Raw genomic sequence first — 8,632 nt, 5'->3', positions numbered from 1 at the left:
CTCCTATGTAAATGTCATGAGGCAGGTTGGGGACAACCAGGAGGTAGTGAGTCAAGAGTCTGTTGTTCCATCGTATGTCTACAGCACAGACGATCTTGGAGGTAGCCATGGTCGTTGACCAAGGATTGAGAGGGAAGCGGCTATGCTTTGAGATGTGTGGTATGCGTGGTATATTTGTCTGCTTCAATGTTCTGAAGAGTTTCAGGCGGATAGCTGAGTTTTCAGCCCACAGGGCTAATGCTGCATCAGGCACTGATATGTCTTGGACATTTATGGCAGTCATGATTCTGAGGGAACCTGAGTCTGAGTCAGATGCTTGCAATGAGCAGAGGAATGGGTCTTGGTTCCTGTTGCTTGAAGTGGAACTTGCTCTTGGTTTTGAACTTGCATCGTCAGTCAGTGGATGGGGGGCGGTGTCTGTGACTTGACACTGCGATTCGTTGGAGTTTACTGACTGGAGAGGCAGAGGCTCACGGACTTGCGTCCATATCTTCAGATGTTTGAAGTCTATTAAGGGTTCAAAGCGGTTAAGCAGGTCTTTCCCAATGAGGAGAGGATATGTGTTGAGTGGTGAGACGTATACTGGGTGAACAAGGTTCATTGGTCCCACAGTTAGGTGAATTGGGGCCACATGTTTTAGTTGTAGGCCTGTGTGGGAATATGCTTGGAGGTTTAGCTCACACCTTTGAAGTTTAAAGGTTCCATTAGACCTCTTTGTTCTGCTTTGGACTTCTTCAAGGAGTTCTGTTGACATTAGAGTGATGTCAGCTCCAGTGTCGAGGAGGGCTTCAACCTTGATGTGTTGTTCGATGATAATGGAGAGGTAAAACTTTCTTGCTATACCTTTCTCAATGAGATTGTGGTGACCAGGGCGGGCGAGAGCCGTGAGGGAACGGCGCGAGGCCGGTGGCGCGAGTGTTAATGAGCTTCACCTGGGAGGCGCACCGGCCTTGAGTCCCTCACGGAGGAGCTCCGGGAGCATAAAAGGAGGAGCGACTACCGTGGAGGACGAGAGAGGACCAGGCCTGGACTTTATTTTATGTTTTATTATGTTTGTGTGGCCGGCAGACGTCCGCGAGGGTCTGCCGGCATTACTTTCGTTTTGTTTGTTTATTTTATATTAAAGTTTTGTTGAATGTTCGCCGGTTCCCGCCTCCTTCTTCCCACATCTACTAACCTTGTTACATTGGTGCCGAAACCCGGGAGGAAGGAGGGACATGCTGTCGGAGAGCCCTCGCTGCTGAGGGGGATCGCGGTGCTGCGGAGTTCGGGCAGCGCGGAAGTGAAGACCGCGAAAGGCTGCCCGAGGCGGTGGTGCTGGAGCCTTGTGAAAGGTGGGACGGAGACCCGGATGCCGTGCTCCTGGGACGAGGTGGGGTGGCTGCCGTCCTGGACCTGGAGGGAGCGGAGGAGTCGCCGCCGTCTGCCGTGGGCCGGAGCCTGCTGCCGTCCGCCATGAAGGGGAGGAGCAGGGGACGGGGGACTCGCTGCCGGCTGCCCTCAGTCGGAGGAGCCATCGCCGGCCGCCAGGAGGCGGTCGAGGATCGGGCCGTCCACCGAGCGTCCAGTGCCACCGCATGGCACCGCGAAGAAGAGCCTCTTGGCAGGCTGAGGACCGAGCGGCAGTGTGTCTGGGAGCCGGACCCAGCATTTTTTTTTTCTTTCTTTTTCCTCTCTCCCCTCTCTCGTCCTGTCGCTCCCCTTGCTTCCGTCTCCTTTCTCTCGTCTCGTCTGTCCTTACCCCCAGGTGCTGCGGCCGCCGAGACAGGCCCCGGGGGGGAGTAAAGCGCAGTCTCGGAGGTACCCCCCGGCCTGCGAGGGGCGTTGGGGGTATGTGACGAGCAGGGCGGGCGAGAGCCGTGAGGGAACGGCGCGAGGCGTGCCGGCCTCGAGTCTCTCACGGAGGAGCTCCGGGAGCATAAAAGGAGGAGCGACTACCGTGGAGGACGAGAGAGGACCAGGCCTGGACTTTATTTTATGTTTTGTTATGTTTGTGTGGCCGGCAGACGTCCGCGAGGGTCTGCCGGCATTACTTTCGTTTTGTTCTTTGTTTATTTTGAATTAAAAGTTACGTTCAATGTTCGCCGGTTCCCGCCTCCTTCTTCCCATATCTACTAACCTTGTTACAGAGATCACCCAGGAGTTGTGGGACTGGAGTTTGGGATGAGAGAGGTAGGATGTCAGCATTTATTTCCTTTTCTTCGGAGGAGTGGCAGACGACCAAGACAGCACTTTCAGGAACTGGAGTTGTTTCCACAGCAGGCGTTTGTTGGATGCTGCTGTGATCTGACCCATCAGGTGTTGGATCAGTTTCTGACTGTTTTGTGGGATGTTCAGGTGGGACTTCTCGTCCGTTTGGAGTTATGGTGCTTGTGGTTCTCTGGGAGAGAGGTGAGGTGCTATTCTCTGGGGTCTGTTGAGTCAGGTGGTCGCTGCCGCTAGTCAGGATGAATCTGGTTTCTTTTTCTCTTCCCACTTCCGGTCTTCCTCCTTTTGTTGGAAGAACTCTTTCATCATCATTTTCATCAGCTCTTGAGAGTCGAAACAAGGTGAAGTCTTTTGTTCTGGTATGGATTCATTTTGAGCTCGGTCAGCTTGGAATCTTTGTGAGTTTTTTCGTCGATTCCTTGGGCTGGTTGCTCCAGGGTGTGTTTGTCGTTTTCCCTTGGATTCCCATGAGCCTTTTCCTCTGGGGTTTGGCTGATTCCAAGTTTTCTCCCAATGGTTCTCATGAGGTCTTGATTGGTTCCATGAATTTTCCCAGTGACGTCCAGGTGAGCGTTGTCGTCCACGTGGTCCATCCCAGCGGTTGTCTCTCTGTTTAGGTCGAGTACCAGTGTGGGAGTCCCACTCTCTGTTGGACGAGGATGCACTCCACTCTTTGGGTGTCAGCTTGGCAAGGTCTTGATGCTGGGTGCCCTCTAGGGCCAGCCCCTGACTCTGAGTGTTGAAGTCAAGAACTGTGGTGGTTTTGGTGCCCTTTTCTAAGGCCATCTTCTGTTTGTAAGCTTTGTGCGCCAAGTCTCTTAACTGTTGAGCACTCATTGTGCGTGGACAGGCAAGGACGCCAAGATGGTGGCTCACCCCAGGATGGAGGTTTCTCAGGAAGAGAGTTTTGAAGTTCAATTCCTCCTCCATATTCTGTTCGTTGCGAGACCCAAAGTACGGTAACCTGAGTCGGCTATAGAAGACTTGAGGAGATTCATGGCGACCTTGTTTTGTTTCCAGGGCAGCCACTAGTCCTTGTTCTGACTCAGGGTCGGCAAACTCTTTAATGAGAGCTTCTCGGAGCAGGTGGTAATCAGTCTTTGTGTGGGCAGGCTGCCGGTCCAGGAAGCTGCGCACTTCAGAGCAAATAAAGTCTATCTTTGTCAGTGACATTGGGTCTCATCTCCAGATGGAAGTCAATATCTTGCAGATAACTCTGAACATTTGGACTACCTGGCACATTTGGAGTGAATTTGCCAATGTTTCTAGCAAGCTTGTCAAGGTCTCTAAGGTCCAAGCCATGAGATGATCTGTGGCTGGCTGGAGCAAATTCTTTTAGTTTAGTGGGGAGATAGGATTCTTCGGAGGGAGCTGGTGACTGTTTTGGCACTGCCCCCTTCTGATCATGTGCCAGTCCAGGAACAGGGGAGCCGGTCCTGCTTGGCAAAGGTGAAGTTGGTGTCCGACGTGTTCTTGACGGCTCACAGCGCAATTCATATGCATGCTTGAGTTCCTCTTTAATACTGTCGGACTCTTCTTTGATGTAGTCAAGCTGACGTGTTAGGCGGCTGACCTCATTTCTTGACTCATTCAAGTGAGTTTCGAGAGCTTTAATTCGGCTGTTCTTGTCTCTGAAGTCAGCCTTTGCTTTTTCCAGTAGCTGTTCTGCGTACTGTAGCTTGTCGGAGAGATCAGCGTAGTCTGTTCTTCCTCGTTCCATTTCTTGCGTAGTAGCTGCTAGGGTCTCTTTTAGCCTGTTGATCTCCTCTTTTGCGCCTTGTTCCACTTCATCAGGCCCTTCTTGTCGTTCCTGAGCCTCCAGCTCCAGCTGTTCGATGCGTCGTTGTGCACGTGTCAGCTCCTGCTGGCGATGGGCGGCTTGCCTGTCGCTCAGTTTGAGGGTGGCGATGAGTGTGTGGCTTAAGGAGCCGGTGATCTTGGCTAGTTCTTTGTGGCTGTAGCTCTGGCTTGGGTCTTGTTTCATGACGCTTGCTATGTTGTCATCCAGCTGGTCCTGTGTCTGATGCTTTAGTGTTTCAGCGGCTTTAGGTAGGATGCTGTCTGTTACAACACTTAGCCAGGTCTCCAGGTCCTCCCAGTGTCCAGCAGGGTCTGTTGTGCGAGACATGTTTTGGCACTGCGAGGGAGATCTAAACTGACACAGACCTTGAAGAAAAGACCAAAACAAAACACAACGAAACAAAACAAACAAGCAGGGCAAATCAAAGGTGTAAGGGTGCAATGTCAAGTGTGGGCTAATGGGAATGAGTAATGAGTGTGTAAATGTGCAGGTAAGACTGGTTCTCGACTGTGGTCCTCTCGTGGATGTGCTTCTAACTCGGAGTCTCTGTGAAAAGAATCAGTAAGCACACACAGGTAGCACAGCTAGAGAAGAGCAGAAGAAAAGAAAAGCACAAAACAACAGGACAGCATTTAGCAAAGAGCAGAGTAATAATGGGGTGCTTCCAGTTTCCCTATAAAATGTTTTTGTCTTTAACACTTTGCAGAATGAGTTTTGTCAAATTTAATTTAGAAGGATGGTTCTAGACAGGGGTTTTGAAAAAGATTTCAAAGTACCAGGACTGTGATTGTTATTAAAATTCCCTTCGGGGTGAAAGAAAAACAATAACAATGACAGTATTGGTTTCTCAGCTAGTAGGATTGACAACCATGCACCACAAAGTGTTTCTAGATGCGCGATCGGGGTTTATGGACGCCTACCAGTCTCCTTGTCAACCTGCTTGAGCCTAGGCTGAGTAGGATAACAGGATGAGGAGGGAAGGTAAAGTGAGTGTCATACAATTTTGAAAGAAGTGTTCCGTTTCCCAAATATTTGTTAAATATTTCTCAAACACTCTGCTTTTATGACTTTCACAGGTACAATTCCAAAAACCAGCAGCAGTAGTCAAACCAGAAGAGGACAGCTGAGAGAGAGAGAGAGAGAGAGAGAGAGAGAGAGAGAGAGAGAGAGAGAGAGAGAAGAAGAAGAGAGGGAAGTTTTGCTCCCAAAATTTGGAAAAATTACAGGGTTGACAGAGTGGTGGCGCTAGGGAGTTGCTACACCTAGGGGGTTGGCTTACTGCGCTAGCAGAAGTCAACTGACCCAAGTATTGAGGGAGACCCCAAAATGTTCCTTTGAATAAATGAATTAAATCAAAGACTAAGGGAGTGAAAGTCTGAGACTAAACTTTATTTTAAATGAATTTTGAATTTAAATTTGGAAGTTGTGAATTAAAATTGTAATGGGTTCAGCATTAAACATTGAGAGCAATTACAATCAAATTAATTAATCAAGTATCATCTGAATTAGGGAAGCCCAAATCCTAATTAATGACTAATGAAATTAAAATTTCAAAGAAATAATGATTAGTTAATGATTAAAATTGCCAGATGTTTGTAAGCAACTACAATTAAATTAATCCACAAATATCCATACCATATGAAAGCTAAACTGAAATTATGAACTTGATTTTCAATTAAAATTGAAATCGAATTAAAATTCCCAATCAAAAATTCATATTCCCAGATGTCATTAAAATCAGTAAGAGCAGTTACAAATAACAGGAAATGTCCTTAAATGTAATCAGGATGATTGCTAATTGCTAAAACCCAAAAGATCAAATTTAGGAGAGAGACAACTCTTCAACAAATGAGATTAACAAAACAGGTTTATTAATTTAACATTTGTCACGTTCCCTCAAATGGGAGGAGATGAGAAAAGATAAGATGTGTAAGTTAGAGAGAGAGAGAGGTGAAAGCACTAGAGTGAATTAAAGTTCAGTAAGAAAGAAGTCATTCCAACATTGCAACATTGCATTCAGACCACAAAATGCTATGCTAGCCACTAGCCCTTTAGCAATGCTACTAGCTTTACATAGACTGTAATGCAACCGTGCTAGTTTTAGCTAGCTCAGCTTATGCTAGGCTTTGTTTACACACAGTTAAATATGGCGCTGGCAGTCTGCGCATGCGCACTTAAAGGTTATCCCGGAAAAGGTTTCTTATGGCTTCCGGGTTACAGCTGTCACTGTCGTGGTGACCGTGACGCCCAACCATAGACAGCGCACAACAAAGAATACACTTGTTCTATACTCTTTGCACACAGACAACAAATAATACAAGCACAATAATTATTGAACTGACAGCGCAGTTCATTCACAATGAACCATTCAGCCTCTCGTGTTTCAGAGCTGAACGAACCCCACACGTTAGAGTGAGGCACATTAATCCCTAGATTTTTCTGCAATCAATAATTAACGTTACTGAGATCTCGCGATCTGAATCATTCGTGTCAGTTTCTGGACACGCAAACATGCAGGATTTACTGCAACAAATACTTGATCAAGAATTTTCAAAATAATCCCATTCAAATCAAACTCAGACACGTATAGTGTTTAGAGTATTAATATCTCATCTCAGGAATGAGCGGATATAGGCGACACATTAGGTAGCTACTCTCTAATGTAACCATGCAGGGATTTTAGCTTAGTTGAAATAACATTGGAACATGCAATATTATCCACTAGCTACAAGGCCTTAAAGAACAAAAGCAAGGAACACGCTTACTCTGTCCTGGTGCGCTCTCAGGCGACTTTCCTTTTGTCTTGGTAGACAATCTTAGATTCATTTACTGCAGTTTTAACAACAACAACAAAACGTACAGACAAACAACTCGAGTTCAGATTTCATTCATCCACCGCGCCTTATGTGCAATCATTGACAATCAAAAACCTCGTTTCTGTTCCTAATCTATTTTCCGGATCAATAGAAAAATACAATCACACAAGTTACTTGTTTTGTGTACAAATTAGATTAAACTGCACAAATTTTCTCCACCATTATTTCTGTAAGGGCTTAGCCTTTACGTCATTTATTAGCTCAATTTAATTGTTACAGGGAATAAGAATCGAATCAACTGTAAATGATTCACTGTAAATGATTCAGAATTAATATTTAACACTTCATCAATTATTCGTCCAGCGAAAATTGAGGTTAGAGTATCTTACCAATTCTGGATAAAATATTATTCTGTGGCCAACAGTAACAATATTTTATTATGATTATTATTATTATTATTATAATTATTATATTATTATAAGCAAGAGGTAACTTGATCTTAAGTTTAAGGCAGTAATTTGACACACAACACAAGAAAACTCGTATATGCGAAAAATCAAAACAAGATTTATTGACTACTTCTAATGATTACAGGAAACTAAGGCTAAACACACACACACATACACACATACATACATGCACACACATTCGCGGAGTTGATGAGTTATGAAAAGTCCCAAGTTCAGTGCTAACTCATAACCTGAGGAAAATCACAAAAGCAGAGCTTTGGCTTGATTCTTTAGGTTTAAAGGAGTTTCACCAGTTTCCAGCAAGAGAGAGAGAAGTTTGCTTGTACCTGCGTTTGCTCTGACAGCTGAGGTAATCGGGTTGTTCCGTGACTCGTGTACAGCGGAGTCCCGTTCTGGATTGGCTGTCTTTCAGGTGACGTCTTCTCGGGAAAGCCCTGTGGGTTGCGCGGAAGCTTTGAAGGATGCTGCTGGCTGTTCTGATCTGAGCGTCTGGCTTGAGCGGCTCTCTTCTTGGGAGACTTTGGTCAGATATTTCACCGAGGGTTGTGGAGTCTGAATGTGACGGCTGTTGATCAGCGGCGTGGCTCGTAGTTGAAATTGGCGGCTGTTAGATGGAAAATCAGCCCTGATAAAGGATCTTCTCAACTTCTTCTGTTCAGCATGACCCAAGCAACTTTTCAGCCATGGTCAAAGTATTTCTGATCGACTTCTGACTTCCAGCTTCTGACTCTGACTTTACTTCATATTTCTGACCTGACTGTTAGCTTGTTCGGACAGCATAGTTTTAAAGGAGCAACTCTGGCTCCATCCTTCAGATGCGATCCTCCAATGAGACGTTGCTACGGAGATTAGACACGCCTCGTCTATTGTCTATTGATCACATCGCGTGATATCTGCAGAAAATTCTCCTGTTTTATTAACAACTTTATAAAGTTTCTTAATATTTTCCTGATACTGAATTTCAATGTTTCATTCACACAGAATTACAGAGAATTATAAATTCTGCACTTAGAGCTCAAACACGACACACTTCTTCCACACATATTACTAGACTGACCTAATTAAAACAATGATTATAAGAGAAAGAAGATGCATACAGGACTACAAACATATAAAGCATTGACTCCAACATATTAGTAATCACATCATAGCAAATGTTATTCTGGATATAGTTAATACTTTAAGTAATCGACAATTGTCCCTTTTGAGATTCAAGATTGAGTCCTAAGCATAGTTTAACTTTGACCGGAGTCATGGGTGACCGGGTCACGATGGACGGCCACACAAGGGAGGTATTAAATGTCAGATTTGTCTTTAAATCCGTTGATGGGTGTTTT

The 8,632-nt window shown here is 45.5% G+C and overlaps 1 pseudogene; it reads right to left on the bottom strand.

Annotated features, from left to right (window-relative positions):
- Positions 1–2,442: 2,442 nt before the first annotated feature.
- Positions 2,443–4,336, bottom strand: LOC137002681 (uncharacterized; annotated as a pseudogene).
- Between the last annotated feature and the right edge of the window lie 4,296 nt (positions 4,337–8,632).

This window comes from Chanodichthys erythropterus, chromosome 16, assembly GCF_024489055.1.
Source record: "Chanodichthys erythropterus isolate Z2021 chromosome 16, ASM2448905v1, whole genome shotgun sequence".
Lineage (NCBI taxonomy): Eukaryota > Metazoa > Chordata > Actinopteri > Cypriniformes > Xenocyprididae > Chanodichthys > Chanodichthys erythropterus.
The sequence above is the reverse complement of the archived record's forward strand: the minus strand, read 5'-3'. Positions and strand labels throughout refer to the sequence as shown.